Here is a 25598-nt window from a genome sequence, read left to right on the forward strand (position 1 = left end):
ATATTGTACGCAACTTTCTGTTATCAGAATATTAAATTATCTCGAAATCTGCTGAAGATATAGAGCTGACGATTTACCAACACATAGGCACATATCCTTTGTTTGTGATGTAACAGTATTTGCTTTGTTAATTCATTTCCTTACAAACATTTTCCATGCGAATATTTTCAAACATTTTAATACACTATCTTCAGTAATACGTATTTACGATAGGCCTATATTAGATTTACGAAAACATTATTTTAGTACCTGTAAGGCTACTAAACAAACATATCTGAAAATTTTACTTTTCTGTAAAAAAGTTGAGAAAATATTCCTTTTGAATAAAAAAGCAAACTTACATTCTTATAATGCACTTATACTTCTCAGACAAATCTAAAAATTAATATGGATACAGTTTTAATAAGTTATCTTCCCTTTATGCATTGAATCAGTGCTGGCCATCTCTGTATATAGCTCGACCAAGCTGCATATACTACCGCTTTCGTCTGTCTCTTTCCTTTCCGCTGTAAAGCGCTCAGGCTCTCCTGGGCTCTAAAGAGCGCGCTTGCTCCTATGGGCAGCAGTTGACATCACTGAGTTAGGCATAGGTGAACATGAATTCATGTTCTTTAATATTTGGAGAACGTTGTGAGAAATACCTTTTACTGTTTTATCAGCGGCACGCTATATTTAGAAGGGTATGAATAATGAGTTCTTCCTAACACTTCTAGCTCCAGTTCAGTCCTAGACAGAGAGGCTTACTATGTGAGTGAGAAAGAGTCAATTGTTAGTGATTTATTGTGTAGTGAGGCATGGAATCTGTACGTTCTTAATAATGTAACTTCAATTCCAAATTTGTAAAGTATTATTCTTCTTACAGAAGGGTTTAAATATTACAATTGAAAAAATATATTTTTTAAAGTTCTCCAAATATAATGCAAGTTTTAATATAGCCGGTCACCTTACAACAATACTTCTACCATTTAAGTCAGCATCATTTAGAGTGTTGAATTCCTGTTTTAAAGTTTGCGCGTTCTTGCGCATTTATCAGTAATTAATTTTTTTCAGTGGTGGGGCATACGGTAACTTTTGCATATTTGGCTTCACAGCAAAAAATAATCTTGGAAGAAGAACATTTTTAATCACTTGTGAGTGTTTTAGGTCCACAAAATTATTCACATGACATCGAACAACAGGTTAGAAATACATTGGTCACATTTTTATCTAACCTTAACAAACGCACAGTGAATGACAACGCAAATCACTAGCTGGACAAAATAAATAATTTCTCTGCATTCCAACGGATTGTTACGAATTTTTGGACATGCCTTACAAGTGGCACGTATGTTTTGTGTGCAAACTCTGATTACCTTTGCACAAGAAAAATTACCCCTTTATAGCGGGTCCATTTAAACAAAATTAATAACTTCTCTCCAATCTAACAGACTTTTATGAAACTTCATAAAGAAGTTACAGGTTGAATATTTTAATTTTTGTTACAAAGACTGATTATGTTTCATAAGAGGAACTGCCCCTTTATAGACAAAATTAATAACTTCTCTCCTATATAATATGTTTTTATGAAACTTTGTATGACAATTAGTCCTACAGGTAGCATACAGATGTAATCACAATTTGTACATAAAAATATATGCTATCTCTAACTCCTGTACAAAGTTTCATAAAAATCTGTTATGTAGGAGAGAAGTTAATTTTGCGTAAATGCACTCTCTGTAAAGGAGTACACAAAAATATATTTTATCTGTAACGTCCGTACACAGTTTCATAAAAATCTGTCAGGAAAGAAGTTATAATCTTAGTCTAAAACCACCACCTATAAAATGGTACTTCCTCGTACACAAACACAGTCAGAATTTGTACACAAAAAATATGTGCTATTTATAAGGTGTCTAGAAAGTTTCATAACAATCCACTGGAATGCAGACAAGTTATTAATTTTTTCCAGCTAGATTTGTGTTATTGCACACTGTGCGACGGAGTGTTTATTTTAATAAACGACGACCAGATCAAAATAACTAGAACTGAAGACGAATTAAAACATGTTTTAAGAGCTTCACAGGTTAGTAGAATGTTACACCACAAATATATCACTAACGTATCTGAAATAATGCTTTTGTAAGTAATGAATCGAAGAGAGCTTAAATAATTTATTAATTAGCATTAAGAGAGTAAATGAATCAGTTTAATTTTTATAACATAAATGATGTAGGTAAGAAAATTGAAGACCTCCCCGGAAAATGGATGTAACACCAAATTCTTGAAATAAGTGATGTAGGTGGAAAAGTATATTTATACCTAAGCTTAGTATTCCTGCTACCAAAAGACTCAAGTTGCGGGTACATAGTCTATATAGTAGGTGGAACCCAGGTGATGCAGCAGAGAAAGAGACAGACGAACATGTTCTTACTGCATGTTCGTAGAGTACATCCAGCCTGAAATAAAAGTAGAGCAACTACTGACTTTATAATCTAACGGCGCAACAGCCCGAAGTTGGCCAGGGCCTACCTGCGTGACAAACATTTTTTCTTCATAAAGTATGGGTACAAAGCGCTGACGGATTTGGGGCTCACTTGGAATATATTCCTTCGTGTACTTTTCTATAAATCAGCCGTGGCGAAAATGCGACTCACGAGCACATTGTGGCTCGCAATGATAGCTGTGCATTTCCTTTGCTTCGTACCTTCCCCAACCCCCACCCTTTCACTCACTGGAGTCAAACTCCGTTCCATTTGTATTTGTCTCTGACCTGCGAGTGGCGTATCGTCGCATTGTCTCTTTCGAAACCATGTACCTCTACAAAAACGAAAGTTTCAAGTAGGATGGGAGGACGTATTTTTTGCTGACAATATGATGAGAATATTAAATGTATGATTTGTTCACAAGTATTACGAGGAAAACGGTGTATAACATAAACCAACGCCCTGGCAGAAATTTTGTTCAGCAGGCAAGCGAAGTTATGAAGAGAAATGATTATTAAATTCTATGAGCTAATGAAAATTTAGGTACTAATGTACAGAATGACCGAGGAGTGGGCGTACTATCTTTACATTTCGCGAAAATTTGTAGGGCCTATTGGCAACTTCGGTATTATCGCCGCGCCCTCATGGTTAACATTCGGCAGGTCTTTGAGCGGCCTCATACATAACATTCGGCAGGTTTTTGAAATTTAATTGCATTATTGTTTTCAGTTTCTTATGTTGCCGCCCCAATCACTCGCCTCAATTTCAATATTGCAACCAATAAGGTGCTTCCATTATTAAATGACACCTACTTGTCTAATCCACGTGGACTAAAACCGAGGTTGAGATGTCTTGTGCTGAGGACGAACATTAAGGTATGTGATTAAAAATTATTACTAAAGAGTTATTATTAAGAGTTAAGAATGTCAACGTACTCGTATATGAAATAATAATAATAATAATAATAATAATAATAATAATAATAATAATAATAATAATAATAATAGCCATTTAACAATATAACAAACTAATGCTTATTCTTATCGAGGAAGTAGACGTGACGCTTAGAGTGAAACCTACAGAGCAACAATCGGTCGGCAAAATTATGTTTTAAAATCACACCGCACGTTATTGTATGATGCCGACATGTTAACCATGAGAGCGGGGCGATAATAATCATTCATCGACCTCCAAACTAACACTCTATATGCATTTCTAGATTCGCCCATATACTTGTTACAAGCCCTGCCCATCTCGAACGTCTGAATTAAATGTTCCTAATTATGTCAGGTGAAGAATATAATGCGTGCAGTCTACGTTGTGTAACTTTCTCCATTCTCCTGTAACTTCATCCCTCTTAGTCCTAAATATTTTCCCAAGTGCATTATTCTCGAACACTCTTAACCTCTGTTCCTCTCTCAAAGTGAGAGTGCAAGTTTCACAACCATACAGAACAAACGGTAATACACTATCTACCAAAAAGTAATTGGGCACTGTTTTTGCCCCTTTAGAACCTCGTGGTACCACCTCTTGTTGCTATAACAGCAGCAACCCTGTCAGGCATGCTCTCCACTAGTTTGTGTAGGATATCCACTGGAATGCGTCGCCATTCCTCTTGCAACATGGCACTCAGTTGGACAATGAAAGTTGGCCGCATCTCCCGTGACCTCAATCGCCGGTCCAATTTGACCCAAAGGTGCTCAAGGGGATTGAGATCAGGACTCTGTGCAGGCCAGTCCAACCGGTGAACATTATTGTCTGCATAGCACTGCATAGTAGACGCCGAAACATGGAGCCAACTTCCATTGTCAAACTGAGTGCCATGTTGCAAGAGGAATTACGACGCATTCCAGTGGATATCCTACACAAACTAGTGGAGAGTATGCCTGACAGGGTGGTTGCTATTATAGCAACAAGAGATGGTACCACGAGGTTATAAAGGGGCAAAAACCGTGCCCAATTACTTTTTGGTAGATAGTGTACGACTGTTTTATAAATTCTTGTATTCAGGGGATTATTCTTTGAGATATTTCAAACAAAAATTTAAATACAATTTTCCTCGTTATTTATTTCCGTTGGAGATAAAAATTATTTTATGAAACATTTCATAGCGTGTTTTGGGAAAGTCACTGACTTAATTTCCAATATGCTCAGTCAATTTCAGAGACCAGTGTATTTTGATACTAAGTGATTGAAATAGTTTTATCATTGCCCTTAAAATATGCAAAAATATGATCCGAATAAATATAACTTTTCGTTCTGAAAGATAAATTTTAAATTGTTACATTTGATCCAATCAAATTTCTACACATTTAAAGGACAAATCTATTAAATTTTTCACATACAACAATTTTTATTTTATTTTATTTTTTATATATTTCGTAAGCACTTTAAAATATTATATTCTTCTTTTACTTGTTCCCATTTTGCTTCTTCCTTCTTTCCCTTCTTGAAAAGGAAGCAGAAATTAGTAAAATTGTGTTTCAATTTTTTGTTTGAAATCTCTCAAAGAATAGCCCCCTGGAAGTAATGACATTACTTACGGTTCACGCTGTATATACTGGTATCCCAAGTTTCAACTACTGCATCACTACATAAATACCGCAACTGGTTTTATGAGAATTAATAACACTAGATACAGCAGAAAAAATGGAATGCCAGATTTGCAATTTGAATTGATAATTGTGCTTAATTTTGTAGGATTGCAATTATGATAATGATGGCTATTATTATTGATATTCCATGTCTAATAATGGTATATAGGCCTAATCATTACAATTAGTATCTGCTTTAAACGCTTAGCTCTGTTACTATATTAATTATTATTTAATTAACATTTCTCACATTTCTACCACCCATTAAACTGTACATGACTCGTTCGATAAAATCAATTGAAAATATCATCTGCCGTTATTACAATTTTAACAGTGGTGAACTAATTAAACCGTGGCGAGGCAAAGTGACCTAAGTGCCTAAAAGTTGTTTGTCAGGACAAAGGAAAGCAATGTCTTGTGAGCACTGCAGGAACATAGGCCTAACCCAGCACGATCCTGTGATGCATTTGTCAACTGTAAGGTGCACTGAAATCTACAGCGATCATGAAGGTTGGCATTGGCGATTACATTATTTGGAATAGGTACTTTTGTCGAAAGAAGCGACTCGTATTTTTCGAAGTTTTGACACTTAGATCACTTTGCCCCGCAACGCTTCAATTGTTGGTTCTTCTTCTTCTTCTTCTTCTTCTTCTTTTATTATCATTATTATTATTATTATTATTATTATTACTGGAAATATTAATAGTGAATTACATATAACTTTGTTATTCCATTGATTTCATTGTTTTATGATCTTTTAATCCATCAAATCAGTACAGGAGTTACGTTTTATTGAAATATACAGAATTTAAAGGCCGTTAAGATTTTAATCAGAAGGTCTAAGACGTATTTATTTTAAAGTCGCATCCAATATACACTACAAGACAAATATTTATTTATTTATTTATTTTAAGCATTTATTTATTTATTCATTTATTTAATCTGGTAGAGTTAAGGCCATCAGGCCTTGTCTTCCCCACTACCAGGGGATTACAACTACAATATTAAGAATACAATTACAATTAATATTAATATTAAACTTACAAATACATTAAAAATGAAAGTACTATAAGATTAACTAATTAATAAAGGCTAGACACTTCATTGTAGAAGTTAAGAACAAGGAAAGATTTTTTAATTAAGTAAAAATTAAACCTACTCTACACAGTAAGAAAATGCTTAATGAGTTTGTTTGCGAACACTGTTAAATTCCGACAGTCTCTGATGTCACTGGGTAGGATATTCCTCAAGCACGATAGCGAGATTATCTATGATGATGAATACGATATTCTATTGTATTAAAAATTGAAGATGTTCTCACCACTACTTATTACTATACTCTCATCACTTGTAATTGCACAGTAAATTATTTTGTTGTTATTATTATTACTATTATTATTATTATTATTATTATTATTATTATTATTATTATTTTAAATGGACATTGAGGAAGAAAGACGAAAGCAGCTAATAACGGCCAATGAAATTAAATTTATGAGATATACAGCGGGATATACGAAATGGAATCACAAACGCAATGAAGATGTAATGGAAGAATTTCAACTAGAACTTGTAATTAATCACGTAAAACATTATCGGAACAACTGGATAAATCATCTTCATCGCATGCGTAGAGATAGAATCCCAAAAGTCATGCTACACTATCGTCCAAACGGGAAGAGATCTCTCGGTCGTCCAAAAAGGCGCTGGGTTGAAAATTCAACTGTGAGATAGTAATAGGCCATATGGTCTAATATTTGAAGAGAAGAAGAAGAAGAAGGAGGAGAAGAAGAAAAGATTATTATTTTAATAAACATAATACAGGGTTCGCCAAGAAAAACAGGCGATTTTAAAGCACGCGATACACGAATATACTAGCAGATGGAATGTGCTGCTATCTATCGTCATATTGCCGTAGCTATGCCATTTACGCAGCACTAACAGTTTAGTTACCAGGGGCAGTGGAACGGTGCACATCGTGCATTTGTACAAGTACAGTTTTTCCATCATGTGGTTTTCTTTCAATGGTCAATCCTATGGCCTCAAATTTTGTAAGGCATACTTTGATGGTATGAATACTAGACACACGATTATGGCGTCCGAGATTGAATTGCCTACGAAATTCTCTTCATGCAGTCTCCTGTCATCGTTTTTAACGCCTTAACTGCAAATGCACGCTGTACACCGCTCCACTGATCCATGGCAACTAATTGGTGCTGCGTAAATGACATAGATTTGGAAATATAACCAGAGATAGCAGCATCTTCTATCTGCTACAATACTCGTGTATGGCGTACTTTAAAATCGCCTGTTTCCCTGGATAACCTTTTACTACTACTACTAAACAATTTAAAATTCGCCCTCTGAAAATTCAGAGGAGATAGAAAAGAAAAAGGTTTTCGAAAAAAAAAAAAAAAGAATTAGAACAAACGTTATTGTTTAATACTTGGTTGATGTTCTTAATGTACAGTAGTTGATATGGGCCTAATGATTTCTTTTAGCGATGGCTTATTGTTACTTTTGTTTTCATTTTCTATTGGAATAACGTTTCATGTCTACTTTGGTTTTGTTGACAAAAATTTTCTCTGCACATCTTTTGTATGATGTGGTGGTGGTGGTGGTGGTGGTGGTGGTGGTGGTGGTGGTGGTGATGAAGTACAGACTCGAGGAGTAATTATGCATGCGTAACATTATTAGCAATAAAAGTTGGTACCAAATCATATGAATGTTGACAAATTTTGACAACACTTTTCGGCAGTAAGGTGTTTAAACTAAATTAACGTTGTTGTTAAAAATTAGCTATCGATTATTACAGCTATAAAAATTGTATGCAGTCTTATTAATATAGCTTTGCCATGCCAAACTATAACGGAAGTACCAGATTGAAAGTTAGCCTTAAGGCTAGTCCACAATAAACCGGGAACGGGAACGAGAACGAGAATGGAAACATTGTTAAAATAAATGTATTTAAATATGAGCATTCACAATTAACGAAGAGTCCGCCGAGATAGCGCTGTAAAATTTCTATCTCAGGACTAGGAGAGATGGCGGTGCATATCTTCTAATCACTAAATTGTGTACAAATATTTCTGGGTTAAATTCCACATCTCTCTGCAATGCGTATGAAGAGAAGGCATATGTCTCTCTTGATAGTGATTCGTCCGTCGGATGGGGACGTTAAGCCTGACGGCACCCTTGGTGGTATTCGACAGCAGTAGGCTACGTGCCGGCACCGGGTTTTCCTTTCTCCCTTCCTCATCTTCATCATCATCCTCTCCCATTCCCTACATTACACTTACACATACACTCATCTAGTACACGACATAACTCTTCACAGATACACATTATGCATAACGTGGTCCGCCGAAGTGATGTGCAACTTGAAAATAGATCACAGTCCTGCCATCTATCCGCAGTATGCGGAACCCGAATCACATAAAGTGAAGTACACATACACACAATTGTCCACGCCTGTGGAATAACGGTCAGCGCGTCTGGCCGCGAAACCAGGTGGCCCGGGTTCGAATCCCGGTTGGGGCAAGTTACCTAGTTGAGTTTTTATCCGGGGTTTTCCCTCAACCCAATAGGAGCAAATGCTGGGTAACTTTCGGTGCTGGACCCCGGACTCATTTCACTTTCATTTCATTCAGACGCTAAATAACCTAGATGTTGATACAGCGTCGTAAAATAACCCAATTAAAAAAATACAATTAACGAGAAGCTTTCCGAAGCCCGGGAACGGGAACGTGAAATTTAGTTGTGAATGTTCACATTTAAATATATTTATTTTAACAATATTCCCGTTCTCGTTGTCGTTTGCGCTCCCGGTTTATTGTGAACCAACCTTTAAGAGACTCAGCCAGCGGCCACTTTCATTTAGAAGGGTTGACAGTCCAAAGCACGTCTAGAGTTGCACAACTTGAGATAACGTACAGGAAGGAAAGACACATTACTGGTTTTGGTAGGGAGGTAAATCTTGTAGTCTCAATGTGAGAGTTAAACCCGCGACCTTTTGGTTGACATACTATTCAACTATTCGCTCTTCTGTTACATATGGTAATGACTGCAGTGACCTTCACACAGAAATACGTTCAATATTTCGCTCCGAGAGCACAGCGGGAATTGTATTCCTATTCACATTCGTTCCACAGTACTAGCGACCTCATAGCATGCACATAAAATATAAAAGACGTTTCTGCGTCATACCAATTATTACGACTTTTTTTTTAATTCCGAATCATAGCATATTGGTTGGTTGTTTTGCAAATGCATACTTATACAGGGACATTATTTTTTTACTAACATTTTTAATATTAACTTGGCTATACCTCTGGATAAACGCCGTTTGCTACCCCCTTCCACGACTGGACTTAGATGATACTGGCGTAATATACAAACAAATCACTTCACTAGGTACAGGAGGGAAGAAAAGTAGTTCATCATTTACGTAAACTAGGAAATATCGCGCTTTTGAGTTTGATCATTTTCATTAGGTTTTTGTTTAATCAAAATACAGTACAGTATTAACAATAAGTGTTTTTACGATCTGAGCTGTCCATGTGGACGTATTCATTATGCAGTGTATATTATACTGTCTACAGCACATTAGCATACAATATAGAGAATGAAGTTAAATAGAAAATAATCATAATATGGATATTTAAACACATTTTTAAAATGGTGGCCGTTCATTTCGATACAGGCTTCAGTTATTTTGTGCATATTATTGCACTATAGACTATTGTACCTAATTCCAATTACCAGTTTCATCCTTCGTACTAGTAACTCATGTTGAAATAATTCTGTACCTATTCTATAAAAGAGTACCTTACGTACTGTAAATTCAATCTTCACTTCTGCCCGATCCGAAATGATAAAATTACTCAGACATACTACAGTATCTACTGTCCGTCCAAGTGGTTATGTCGTAGGGTCGTAGAAAAAGGGAAATCACGTGACAGTTAATTACTTGACGAGCCCCTTTTATTTAAGCTAATTTAAACAGTTGTATAATATTACGTAGAAGTCCAATTCCTAACAGAAATTAATGTTCTCAGAAAAGAGCTAAGACAGCCCAGCCACTAGTTGGCGAATAAAAGCTGGTGGGGAAACCGGGATACGACGTAGGCAAATGGACGACAGTACCTGTGCGAAAATGATTCAATTTGAAAGCTCTTTCGTCACATATTTTTGGAACGTACAGTTTACTATGACCGTAAGGCTACTATGACTGTATAAGCGGTCTTGGATCTGTGTGGAGGACGGTAGAACTTCATTTGTAGAAGGGGTGGAAGCGATATAACCCTCCGCATTGAAAGGAGGGAGAGATTACATGAAAAAAAAATCTATTATACCTTTCGAGATTAAGTTTATGGTTAATTAAATAACTGCATCGAAAGTTTAAGCACGCTGACAACGTCGCAATCTCAAGATTCCTCACGGAGGCATTGAACTAATCCAACGTGAGATGTAAACAAAAGGCTAGGTATTGCAAAATCAAGCGATTGTTTCGGCCCGGGTTTTTCTCAGCCTAATTTAAAATCTCCTCTTTCCTGTCAACAATTTCGTCAGTCGTTATCGACCCCGTTTGCGAAATGTTGGAATTACGCTGCCCGTGTTACGGATCAGCTGGCAGACAGCTATGATTACCGCATTGAAAATTCCATGGAAACGGGGATTCAAAACGATCTGAGTCGATACACCTAAAAAGTGGGATCGGATCGACTGGATCGTATTTAAATTTCCATAAAGGAAACCTATCGTGTTGTATTCAATACCCGGTTGGTAGAGCGTTGGTACGTTTAACCAAAGGTCCCGGGTTTGATACTCGGCCCCGGAACAATTTTTCCCTCGAAATTATTCAAATCCACTTTAACAGGGAGTTATACCTGAAAGATTGATTTGCATAATACACGTCACTGTACGTTACAGAAAACCACAATTTAAATCACACAGAGTTAGTGTGCACTCAATGTTGGTTGCTTGACGGTTGTCAGCCCACTTTGAGATCTGTGGATATAGAGGGAAAAATTGGATCGGCGTCTGATAGAGTTCCCTGGTATCTCAGTTGGTAGAGCGTTGGTACGTTTAACTAAAGGCCCTGGGTTCGATAACCGACCCGGAACAATTTTCCCCTCTGAAATTATTCACTTCAGAAAGAGATGGAGACATGAGGATAGTGACCTAGTCTACCTCTATTGAAAGTTGAAACATAATGCGAAACCCTTATTAAATTTTATAGGGTTTTTCAAGTAAACTTCCACCTTGTTGTTAGCTCATCTTCCTAACACATGGAATACACACTTTTCTGGATTCGTCCCCCTCATCCCTTATAAAATAGCCACGTCTACACTGTGTGCAAATGAGACGTAACTATCTTCTTCGCTTTCTAAAATCTGGAAATTGGATTACAGTAGGGGCCAGTCTTCTGTTTCGACCGCTATTCTTTAGCAAGAGTTGCAGTTCCTGTACTGAGTTTGTATATGAAAATTGTGTGTTTAGTTTGATAAAGAAAAAAATTCAGTTTTCTGTGGTCTGTGGAAAGTTTAAACTCCATTACGACATATGAGAATTTAAGAGGTAAACTTAGTGAAACGTTTGGATTTAAATTGAACGATCGTGGAGAAGTGTTTGATAGAAAAGAAGTTTTTTTCGTGTTTAGTGATGCAGGAAACATTGTTACTAAACGTAGAGCGGCACTTAATTCGGAGCATGTGAATGCAGTAATATGTTTAAAGTCATGGATGAAGCAGTATTAACTAGATGAGTCTTCATACTTTTTGTTATTTATGTTTGTCTCAAAAATTTCCGGAGATATTGACACAATAAATTATAAGCTTTATAATAAATATATTAGTAAATAATTAAAATTGTTGTTTTGTAATATAACGTTACAATATATACAAATATACAACATTTAACACATGCTTATCACCAAACACAAGTTAAATTTAACAATAATTGAGTATTATAGTATATTAAAACGATTTTTCAAATCGATCAAAACTCGATTATGAAATTCAAATATTTAATCTATTAAATACTTAGAACGATCAACAGCACTTTATATATATATAATATAACTTATTAACTTAGTACATGCAAATCGTTCTTTTACTCAGTTACCTCTCTATTCTAAGCCGTTGTCCACAAGAAGTAAGCTATAACAACGATTATATTGGCTTCCCGACTGAAAATAACAACCCTATAGTGAACCTAGTATCGCAATATATGGAAAGCATTTGTTGTAGTTTATGTTACACAGGATATGACAAAGTAAGATGTTGCTTTCATGTTGACTGCTGCTAACAGTGTTTACGAGGCTTTTGTTGGGTTTCCATAGACAAGTACAAAACACTGGACTGCTTTGAATCACGTCACTACAGTTTCCTCACAAGTACTCCACTTTCCATTTTGGAAGCCGTCATCTTCATGATAGCATTCCTACCTACAAATCCAGTGGTCCCGGATTTGATTCCTCCCATCACTATTAGCCTACATGTGTGTCCGTTTTTGAGTTTATCCTGCGCAGTAAGCAGTGACCTTGCGTCATGCTAACGACAAGAACAACGGGATTCTTTGTTTGTGAATCTAAGTTATAGACTTAAATTATTCTCACAAGAGTGAATTTGGAGCATTTCGCGGGTTCTAATCTTGAAAGCAGATGATGATGATGATGATGATGATATTGATGAATATACTTTATAAATTGAAGACATTACAAAATCAGCCCTAGTCATTTGTAATGAAAATTATTTAAGGACATATTTGCTACTATTTTTAATGTTTATAGACTGCAAAAAAACGGCACATGCCAAGTGCAATAGCCACGAGGATAAAACACCAGTTGAACGGAAATAGCGGACATGTGTTATTCTTTTATTTTTTATTGGTCTCCTGAAAAATAACAATTTTGACAAGGGTTGTTTTTGTAATAATGTCTTCAATTGTAATAAGCTTGCCAGTTGAATATATTTCAACAAGAGAACTACTGTCCGTCCTAGTGGTTATGTTGTATCTCTGTTTCCCCCACCCGTTTCTGCTGCCATCTGTAAAGGCTTGTACCTGGACTTTCTTACAGTAGCTATTTCCTGAAAACATTTGCTGTTCGGAATTGAGATTTCTATGTAATATTTTTACAACTGTTTAAAATTACTTAACCAAATGGACTCATATTTAAATTATTTTTTGCTCGACCATACTATAAAACGCTCATTACATATGACGTAACTGTATCTTAATGACATGCATTAAAGTACTGCTATTCATTATGTAATTCCAACTATCGATTTCCAACTAAAAATATGCTCAACTTATTAATTAATATCGTACGCGCAACAATCCACAAGCTTTGAAAGCAGCAATCCAAAATGGCAGGTACCAACTACACAATCAATAACAAGTATTTAAAATAAAATAAATTCTCTTCATGCTAATTTTAATATTCTAATAAATTGAGTTCATTTTCTGTATTTAATATGTATTGCTTTGAGGTTAAAATCGTCAAACCAAAGTCCTACAAAAAGTCAATGAATGTGGCGTACACGCAAAAGTGCTCCCTGCCTGCCATCTGTTGCACTACTCGGGAAAGGCAGGGCATGGTTGCGCCCCACGATCAGGTAAAATGCAGTAGATAAAAAAGGGTTGCTGTTTTGTGGGCATACTTGCGCCCCGGTTGCCATCAGGTAGAAAAAAGGGACATAGCATGGCTGCGCTCCGATGAAAGAGGTAGAGAAAAAGACATTACTGAAACTCGAGCCTCATAATCAGACATCGGATTCTAGGGCAAATGCCTATTTTGTTTCTTTAGGAGAAAAGTAAAAATAATTATTAATATTTTTGTTTCATGGAAATTGAAAGGTATTCAAAGAGTTTTATAGTGCCCTAAAATGCCATAAACCGTTATTAGAGCCTAATTTGTTAATATTCGCCTAAAAATGCCTAACTCACTGTAAAGTTTCGCATTTTACTCTTACTTTTTATAATTTATACATGCATTCACTGCGAAATTTAAGGCATTTAAAAAGTGGAAAGTTTGCTTCACACCGGCCATGAAACCATTGATAAAGGAAACAAAATGTTTTGAATCTCACGACACTCGCAATAGATTTCACCGAATTTAACATGTTTGGAGGCATAAATGCCGACAAAGAACCAACCTTAGTTCTGAAGCAGGCAACAATCACAACATGTGCTGCTACCGATTCAGAGATATACTATACTATAAAAATGACTGTTTTCGGTCTGAAACCGATTAGCTGTACTGCCCTTCAGAGTGTCAAAAAATCACAATTTTTGGAGAAAGAGTGTTTTTGAAATATTTATGAAAAGTCGTAAAACTGCGAATTAGTAGGGTAAACCGTTACAAAATATTTAAAAGAATGGCCCTCCTAGTGTTAACACTACCAGGAAATGCAACAATAAGTGGAACTTTGTATTTTTGTCCAATTGAATCTCAATAACAACGGTTCATTTGAATGCTCGTTAACAGTTGCTCTTTCCCTCACCTTATTTGTGTTGAGAAGTTTTGAGCGGTAGGACGTTTTCCTGTGAAGTTTAACGCGATAATGCCGAAAAATATAAGTGCAAAATCTACATTGATCCGGCAATGGCTAATTCACTTATGATGGAAAAATAATATTCTGCAAGATTTGTAGCAAACAGGTATGTAACAATAGTTGAAATATATAAATTCTATTAATTTTAAGGAGTAGGCCTATAATATTTATACATTGACTGAGCTATCCTGAGGTATAATTCTTTTTAAGACCACTACACTTTAACCTTTTAAATTCCGATAGTTAAAGTATTTGCAGGTCATTAAAATTTTGATTGTTCGAACCCACTAACTTTGTGATACAAATACAGCAATGCAACAATTAGGATTTTATTTTAATTCAGTTTACTTTACATTTTTAGATTTCGCAAGAAAAGAAGTGCCACCTAAAGCAGCATGTGCAAGGAGCGGCTCATAAGGCTAAAGCTCAGCAGAAAAATCAACTGCAACAAACTTTACTAACACAGCCTACTTCATCCAATCTCAGCAGCAATTTCTATGCTGATTTAACCAGAGCGTTTGTTGCTGCTAACATTCCCTGGAATGAAATTGAAAATCCGGTTTTAAGACAGTTTTTACAAAAATACTGCAAACAAAATATCCCATCTGAGTCGACCCTAAGAAAAAATTACTTAGACAGAATATACAATGAAACTTTAGCTTCCATTCGGGAGGATATAGGTGATTCTTACATATGGGTCTCTGTGGATGAAACCTCAGATCCTATGAATAGGTATATAGCAAATATGGTAGTAGGAAAACTTAGTCCTGATGGACCTTCGATTCCACACCTCGTATGTGTTAAGGAACTTTCGAAAGTGAATAGCCAAGCCATTGCTTATTTTGTAAATAAAGGCCTACAGTCTTTATACTCAGGTAATATAGACGATTCTAAAGTTCTGTTGTTTTGTACTGATGCTGCCTCATACATGGTTGCTGCAGCTCCACTTCTTAAAACATTTTATCCTAACCTCACGCATGTAACCTGTCTAGCACATGGCCTTCACAGGGTTTCTGAAACAATCCGGAATGAATTTCCTCTTGTCAATTCGTTTATTTCTAACACAAAAAAATGTTTTTGTAAAGCCCCATCCAGGATTTCAATATTCAGAGAGAACTTTCCAGATATCCCACTCCCACCTCAGCCGGTTGTTACACGATGGGGAACCTGGATTCAGTCAGTGGTGTATTATTCTAAGTATTTTAAAGAAGTGGTCACAGTTATTGATAAATTACCTGAAACTGATAGTGCAGCGTGTGTGAAAGAAGTGAAAGATTGTCTGAATGACTCACGAGTGAAAAACGATATTGCCTACATAACATCAAACTTTTCTTTCATACCTGCAAGCATTGAACAATTAGAACGTGAAAAACAATCTCTTTGTAGCCAAATAGCAATAGTAAAGGAAGCTCAAGTAAACATACATTCTGCTTTGGGCGAAACTGGGAAAAAAGTTAAAAATAAGTGGGACAACGTATTAAATAAGAATGTAGAATTTTCATTGTTGGAAAAAGTATCAAGAGTGATATCGGGGGAAAGTGTAAATGTTCCAGTAAGTATTGATGTTTCTATTGTATCTAATTTAAAATTTGCGCCTCTCACATCAGTTTCGGTTGAAAGAAGTTTTTCTGCTTTCAAAATGATTCTCAGTGACGAAAGGCAAAGGGTTAACTGTGGAGAATTTAGAAAAAATTCTGGTGGTATACTGTGCAGATAATTATAATAAAGTCTGAGCATGGAACTGAATTTCAATAACTTAAAATGAGTAATCTTGATATCAATAATCATTATTTCATTAGTTTCAATATATTAAATTTGTGCAGCTCTGTTTATAAATATAATATAGTATTCTTTTTTAATCTTTAAACATACTTTTTTGTGCGTATTTTAGTGCATAACTAAAACTTTCAGTGAAAGAAATAAGTATGATACCTTGATGTGCCTAAAATGCCTATTTTCATTAAAATAGAGCCTAATGTTACAAATTTTGAGCTTATTTTAGGCGCCTAAAACTGCAATTTTTAGTGCCTAAAAATCCGATGTCTACTCATAATCAACCTACCTTATTGATTTCTTATTCGATTTAAAATTCATGATCGATACCGTTAAAATGAATACCATGAAGTTGGCAGTACTTTATTGACTGTTTTTCTACTGTTTATGCAGCGATTATTGATAGCCTAAATGAACACCATGAAGTTGGCAGTACTTTATTAAACTGTTTTTCTACTGTTTATGCAGTGATTATCGATAGCTTACCGTTATCGATAGTCTCCGTTTTTTAAACCACGTGATTGAGGAATTCAGAAGCAGTAAAATAGACAGGTGTTCTTAAAAATGCAGCTACCACTATAATATTTTTAAGTAATTTATTTATTTTATGACAATCACTTTCGTGTGTACAATGCCCATCGGGGAGCAACTATGCCACGTCCATTCTGCTACCTGATTTCTTCAGGGAGCAACTATGCCACGTCCATTCTGCTACCTGATTTCTTCAGGGAGCAATTATGCCACGTCGATTCTGCTACCTGATTTCTTCAGGGCGCAACTATGCCACTTCCATTCTGCTACCCGATTTCTTCATGGCACAACTATGCTACGTTCATTCTGCTACCTGATTTCTTCAAGGCGCAACTATGTCATGTCCATTCTGCTACCTGATTTCTTCGGGGAGCAACTATGCCATGCCTAGGCCTCCGAATTGACCACGGGGCGCAACTATGCCATACCGCTCGGGAAGACACTGAAAAGACAATCATGGTCAGTGGTCAGTGCCTACCATCTGTAGCAATAGTCGAGAACACGCTGAAAATACACTCATGGTGACCATTTCATGTCAGCAAAGTAACAAGGCAAGATATTTATAAAAACTCTAAACTTATACATTTAATTATGGTCGGACAAAAATAATTGTATGCATCTTGTCTATAATGATAATTAAGACGCTTGTCTGAAAATTATGAAGCGAGCTTACGCTCGTTTCATAAACGTACTCTCGCATCTTAATTACTACCATTATATGCTGGTTGCATAATATACCATAAATTTACTGCACTTGGATTTAAAGTACAGTTTTCGGATGAATATTTGGTGTGCTGTAAAAAATTGATACATAAAACTACACAAGATTTCTGATGCAGAATTCATTAGAGACTATGCCGAAAGTATGTGCTAACTGATTAATATATCTTACTAAATATTTTGTTGTGTTAAATCTCGCGCGATCACACCTCGTCAAACGAGGGGATTGGGTTAAAAAGGGTCCCTTTAACTAAGTAACTGTCACGTGATTCCCCCGTTTCGATGACCCTGTGGCGTAAATAACCACTCAGACGGACAGTATGTTGGGACTGTTTCGTTTCCGCGTACATATCGATTTCTTTAGCGGCTTTAGTCTAATGCCCTCCTCTAGTGACCTCATTTCATCGTCGCTTCAGTGTGTTATATAATTCATTTCATGTATTACTTGTAATTCCGAAGTGAGGTTTTAAAACATGAAAATATCTTAGTAAGATTTATTAATAAATTATCAAATTATGTCTGTCAAAATATAGCTACGAAAATATATGAAAAAAAAAAAAATGGAAAATATAGTACCGGTGTTTCTGTTTTATAATTTAAGTGAACTATCACACAGTTATCTGAAAGATTAGTTCCTCTGTTGTCTATGCTTGAAGCCTTGGATTCCAATTCCGTCGAATTTTCAGAGGAATTTTTAATTATTAAATTGTCGTTTGCAGATGTATTTTTGGAACAATCCCATTTTTCCTCTCACTATTCTGTCATCTATACCGTGATTAAGGTTGCTATGTTTTCAGAATGCAAATAAGGGACAGTTGCAACATTTAACTACAGATTAATATGTGGAACTTATATAAGAGAGATAGGGAGAGAGAGAGAGAGAGAGAGAGAGGAATTTATGGACACCATTTCAGACCACAGACTGTAATGCTAAACACAGAAAAAGCAAAATTTCCATAGTGGTACACTAGTGATAGGTAAAGATAACGTCATATAAAATACAGCCCGCAAAACACAGCAAATGGGAAGGTAGGAGGAGAAAGGTGTAAGAGGAGAAGGCGGAAACACTTTCCCTAAGAAAATTTTTTAGTGCGCAGAAAACGCACACATACCCAAACTTAGAAAGAGTTCAATTAAATTTATGCAATTGTACAGTAGTGGCAAAAAAAAAAAACGGACCGACCCTCGTAGCTGATTTCAGAGCCTTGTTCACTCCTGAGCAAGATAGACTGGTAACTGAGACTTTTGTGGTTCGAATCCTGCCTGGGAAGGAAACTATTTTTTTTTTTTTTTTTTTTTGTTCCTTATACAAATTTATTCCCAATACTTTTCGATTGCAGCGATATTTTACTACTTAATTAACTTATTATTCCCAGAACATGAATTTTACCAACAATCGAAAAGTATTGGGATTAAATTTGAATAAGGAACAAAAAAAAAGTTTCCTTCCCAATCAGGATTCGAACTAAAAAAGTCCTAGTTACCAGTCTATCGTGCTCTGGAGTGAACAAGGCTATGAAATCATCTACAAGGTTCGGTCCGGTTTTTTTGCCACAACTGTATATTTGTTCATTTATTTTTCATGCTCGTCATTTTATATATTTTTTCTGTTATTTCAGTACAATTTAAACATAATGATGGATGCGTAATTAACTTAATTAAAATTAGAAATCGTTCACTTCTGTGCAGTAACGGTTAGCCTGTCTGACCTTGAAACGAGCGTGTCCGGGTTCAAATCCTGGTTGATGTTTTCTCAGGGTTTTCCCTAAACCCATCAAGAGCAAATGCTGGGTAACTTCTGTCGCTGGATTCTTGGCTCATCTCGCTAGCATTATTACCCTCATCTCACTCAGATAACGAATGTAACATTGAAAAATTCCTTTTCAGAATGAAAAGTTGTATTTGTTCGGATCAGATTTCTGCACATTTAAAGAACAAAACTAATATTCTTTAAAACATTTATTATCATAACTAGCCGTACCCGTGCGCTCCGCTGCACCCGTTAGAAATAAATATAAAGTAATTACATAATTAAAATAGGACGTTTGATCCAGGGAACATTCGTGTTTGATAGAAGGATAAATCGTTTAATATGTTACTTAATTTAAATTGTACTTAAATAATTAAAATGCGGTCATTTTGGTCCAGAGAGCACTCAGAAGTTACTGTAATAACATTATAGCATTATGTCCATCTAGAGAAACTACACTTTCCAATGGTGAAATAATAATTAATTATACAAATCCGTTAATTTAGCTTTCGATATTACTTCATACAAACACAGAAACATTCTCTGTAGGCTATGTTTCATAGCTTTCGATTCTTGCTGTCCAAGGCCCCTTATAGGCGTAGTCATTTGTTTTCATTTCATTACACCGCCTTAGATGGCTTGTATTTTAATTTTAAAACTCATTTATCTCATTGAATATCAGTTGTATGAAAATTTTGCAAGGAATAAAGCTTATCGGAAATCATTTTTAAAGAAACATTTGTTATGTAACATATTTCACAAAAATCAATAATAAGCGAGATATTTCGATTTATTTAATTCAGGCCCCCTTATAACCCCCTTTTAAATAAAGTATTTTGAATATCATATAGCCTAAAATCTAAGTTACAGCGAACTTAATTTATATTCCAATTTTCATATAAATCGGTTCAGCCATTATCGCGTGAAAAGGTAACAAACATCCAGACAGACAGACAGACATAGAAAGAAAAATTTCAAAAGAGCGATTTTCGGTTTCAGGGTGGTAAATTATATATGTTAGGACCAATTATTTTTGGAAAATCTAAAATTACCAGAAAAATTTTGGCTACAGATTTATTATTAGCATAGATACATTAATATCTTAAATTGACTGATCATATTGGGAATTAAATCAGTGGCGCTCCCAAAACATGCTATGAAATAATTTTTGTCTCGAAAAGGAAGCAATAACGAGCGAATTCATATCAAACTTTATTGTTTGAAATTTCTCAAAGCATAACCCCTTTGAAATTAATGACATTACTTACGGTTCACTCTGTATGTATGATATTAATTTTTTCGTTATCCCCTTGCAAACGACGATTAAGCTGTTAAGGTGTTCTGATATATCGGCAAGAAACGCCAAATATGTTATCCAATTTTGATTCATTAATTCAGGAATATTTTTACCATGAAACAGAAGAAAGACCATGCGATAAATTGATAGCGATAAATCTAGCTGCAGAAATGATCGCGATGTTTGACTGTGATTGGTTGGAATTCAAAATTTCATTGCAGTTCATTGGTCGAAAATGGAATGACGTCATATAAACGAAATAGTCAACTTACATTTCATTCAGACGCTAAATAACCTCAGGTGTTGATACAGCTTCGCGAAATAACCAAATTAAAAAAAATCGTACTCAAATGTCCAGTGTTAAGAAATAAATAGTACATTATGCAACGAGCCTATAATGGTAGTAATTAAGACGCAATTATGTTTGTTTATGAAACTCGCTTGCGCTCGTTTCATAATTTTCATACGAGCGTCTTAATTACCATTATAGGAAAGTTACATACGATTTTTTATGCTCGACCATATTTCTAACTTGAAATTATTCAAAAGTATTCATATTATGTTTATGTAAGTGAGTAGCGAACTGACCTAAATTGTGAGATGTGCGCAGACGCGAAAGTATTGATTTTTTCCGAGGCCGAATGTCATTGACCTTGATATAACATAGAGAATAAGATGAACATTAGTCTTGATATAACCTGGAAATTGATTTAGAATTGAAAAACGAGATGACAAATTGAATTTATTTGAATATTATTTACAATTAACGCTAATTATTATAGTAACAGAACATAATCTTCTTCGACAGTATTGGATTTCCAGCCTCAGTGACTTTTCGCTAATTGTCTTTCGATTTTATATCCGAGAATAATCGATACTAGCGGTTTTATAATGGTACAAAGGTGATTTGTCAGTGGCTGAACAACTGAACTTTAATGAATAGGTGTACTTTAATGAGGAGCATTAAAAGGCTATTACCAGGTGTATAATTACTACATTTCGGCATGGTCGAGCATAAAGATAATAACATTATTTCAGTTCACTAAAATATAATTTATATCATGATCATCAATTTAACTTATTTTTTTTTAATTAATGGCGGTTACTTGACTTTTCATCATTCACCCAGTCATGTAGACCAATTTACCGACAGAGTCGTTGCCCAGGGTGCGTCATTGGAGGCTGGTCTACGCGATAATATGAGATGATGGAGATTTGTTGGGATGTCACAGGGGAACCGGAGCTCCAGAATAAAACCCCTATGTTACCTGGACCACGGGCTTGCCCAACACATGTTATAAATCGGGGATAAACCGGAGATCGAACTCTGGTCCACAGGATTATAAGTCCAGCGCCCTATCCACTGGACCATCGTGACGTCCTTTAACTTACATATTTATGAGTCAAAGAAATTTCTGTCGGCCTATGTAAATTTCTTATTTTTTATTATTAATTGCCGTTTTGTGAGTATTGTAAATTGGAGAAAATAATTCTCTGATGTCAGAAATGTAAATTCAGACTATTGTGACAGGGCTTGTCTGTGACGTGTAATCCATGTTTCATCTTGTCAAACAGTTTGCGTCAGTGCCACATAGGATTTATTGCAACAGTCAACACACCGAGGCTTTGGAAACCTGCACTCCCCCTGCAAGGGAACGCATTACTCTCAGCTACGTTTGCGGATTATTCAATCTAGTTTACCAGATACATTTAATGGGTAACAAATTCTGATTGACATCACAACTTTTTGTTGTGCTGATACTGTTCTCTTTTTTTTAATTAAAAATATTTGGCAAAATCAACTAAATTTTAAGAATGTGCTGTTGGATACCAAATAACATAGATACAGATAATTAATGCTTTTTAGTCGATTATAAGTAGGGAGCGGATGTTGATGACTAAAAATCTACTTAAAGTAGTCAATAAAATGCCCTTAAAATAATGGAAAAATGACATGGAAATTAGAATAAAATGAGAGTTAAGTATTATTCACCGAAATCGCACCACAACTTCTTAAAAATTAGTCATCTTGTTTCAATGACTGCACTGCAAATCTCGGAGAGAGGAGGCAACTTCCTGGAATTTGTATATTAAAGATAGTTTTATTAATATGTCCTACAGAATAATATCTGCAATATTGACAATTAATATTTGAGGAGAAAAATTCGCTCCGGCGCCGGGGATTGAACTCGAGTCCTTGGTTCTACGTACCAAGCGCTCTGACCACTGAGCTACGCCGAATTCAATCCACAGCACCGGACCGAACCCTCCTCCTTGAACGTTTCCCTTTTGGCCTGACTCCGGCCGGAGCGAATTTTTCTCCTCAAATATTAATTGTCAATATTACAGATATTATTCTGTAGGACAAATTAATAAAAATATATTTAATAATCTTATAGCTAGCAGTGCATGTTTCTGTACAGATTAATGTGCACTTAACTGCGGAATCCCGGCCAAACAAGTCACTCAACTGAGTGCGCTCCTAATATAATGGCAGTTGTCATTGGACACATACGTCAACATATATGCCTAACTTGGAGTCAGGCCAAAAGGGAAACATTTAAGGAGGAAGGTTCGGTCCGGTGCTTTGGATTGAATTCGGTGTAGCTCAGTGGTCAGAGCGCTTGGTACGTAGAACCAAGGACCCGGGTTCGATCCCCGGCGCCGGAGCGAATTTTTCTCCTCAAATATTAATCCTGGAATTTGGCTAAGATAAAGGAAAATAACATGCAACAAAATGAAAGTTTTGATGGAAAACCACAGATTTTAATGAGAGTTTACAATGTGTTTCAATCAGCGGTGGTCCATGTCAGTGCCTTCATTCTCCGTCTCCGCCTCCTTCCACTCTTCACTTTTGTTACCAGACCTTCGAGATGGGGAATGTAAATGACAAAAATTATGGACGCAGAGTGCATTCATGCAATCTTTATGTTAAAATACTGTACTGTCTACTATATTAGATCCCTTTCGAACTATATTGGGGACACAACGTCCTATTGTCCAGGAAGCAGTGAAAAATTCCTCCTTTCCGAACATAAATTCTAAAGACACCCTCGTACCAACAAAAGAACAGTAGCGGTCAAAGCCCTCACTTAAACTAAGCTGTTGTCAAACATTTTATATTACTTCTGTTGTGTGAAGTGAAGCCTTCAGTGAAATGAGAGATGGACTATAGCTTGTTCCAAACTATAAAACCCAAACTTCACTGTTATTCACTTATTCAGGAGGTAATTACAGGTAGGGGCTACTACTGACCTGATTGCTTAAAAAAGGTTTAACAGGCCTACAGTATATGTAAAAAAAGGAAGTAAATTGCATTCAAAACGATCTAAAAGTTCTCTAGAATATTAATAATGAACAAAAAATGCCGAGAAAATGACATATTAGTTCAAAATCGACAAATAATGCAAGAAATGCAATATAATAAATTAATTTTTTAAGTTGATATTAACATAGAAAGAATTTCTATATTAATAGGCATGGTTCCAATGTGAAAAATAAAATGATGGCTTTTCATCAATATCCGCCCCCTAATTATGAGTATACAGGGTGGAAAGGAACATATTACATTAATTCACAGAGCTAAATAAATCAAGTTAATGAGAACAAGTTTTGACAAATATTTGTAATTACTGATAAGTCCAATAATTTCATAATAGAAAATGTAAGTGTTGCAACGCTGCAAAGAGTAGCAGTGCTCCTTGAGGTCATTGCTCTGCAGTGGGGCGAGTATAAATCCAATCATACACTCCACAAGATTTGGAAGAGGAGAATGTAAACAAAAACGTCTCATCTAATACGTTTCGATCACATTACTGTGCATACGTAACACTTAACACATTATTTAACGTTACTGTTAACTAAATTTCTTTTCTAAAATAATTCAGTTTCCATTTCTTCAGAGGTAATGATTTTAATGGAAATTCAGTTACAGAATGTTACTAACATAGATTTGAGATAAGCTAGTAAAAGTATGAACATGAAAGTAGTAAGCCTTTTTCACCAGAGTCATATTTTTAATTAAAAGTTTTACATCGTATGATTTAATTATATATTTTCTGATTTAAATAATATTATTTTACGATACAGCTATTAAAATTGACATTTTATTTTGCGAATAATATAATTTTTTTACGTTTGTTTTGTACAATACTTCTTCTACACGGCGGTTCAATATTTGTGAACATTTTAGATAATTTATTTAGGCTACATTTACTTCAGCCAGACGTGACAGATATGGCACTAAATGCCGTCAGCTGTAAATTTGTTTTCGATTTTAGATGAAATTTAAAAGCGTGTGGGTTAATAGATACAGAGCTGTAATAAGTTATAGCCTGATATTTTATTATAATGTGTAAATTAGTAACTTTGGAGGAATATCACATTTGTTGACGTCGTACAAAATTTTGTCCAACACTCTTTTGAGAAGATTAACTCCGTATGTATGTGAAATTATTGGAGATCATCAGTGCGGTTTTAGGCATAACAGATCGACTATTGATCAGATTGTTTGCATCAGACAGATAATGGAGAAAAATGGGAGTATAAGGGTATAGCACATCAGTGATTCATAGATTTCAAAAAGGTATATGACTCGGTTAAGAGAAAAGTTTTATATAATATTCTTATTGAATTTGGTATTCCTAAGAAACTAGTTCGATTAATTAAAATGTTCTCAATGATACTTACAGCAGAGTCCGTATGTAGGCCAGCTCCTGTCAGATACGTTTCCAATTCACTCGGGCTAAAGCAAGGAGATGCACTATCACCTCTATTTTTTAACTTCGCACTAGAATATGCCATTAGGAAAGTTCAGGATAACAGAGAGGGTTTGGAATTGAACGGGTTACATCAGCTTATTGTTTATGCGGATGACGTGAATATGTTAGGAGAAAATCCACAAACGATTAGGGG

Source organism: Periplaneta americana, chromosome 13, assembly GCF_040183065.1.
Source record: "Periplaneta americana isolate PAMFEO1 chromosome 13, P.americana_PAMFEO1_priV1, whole genome shotgun sequence".
Taxonomy (NCBI): Eukaryota; Metazoa; Arthropoda; class Insecta; order Blattodea; family Blattidae; genus Periplaneta; species Periplaneta americana.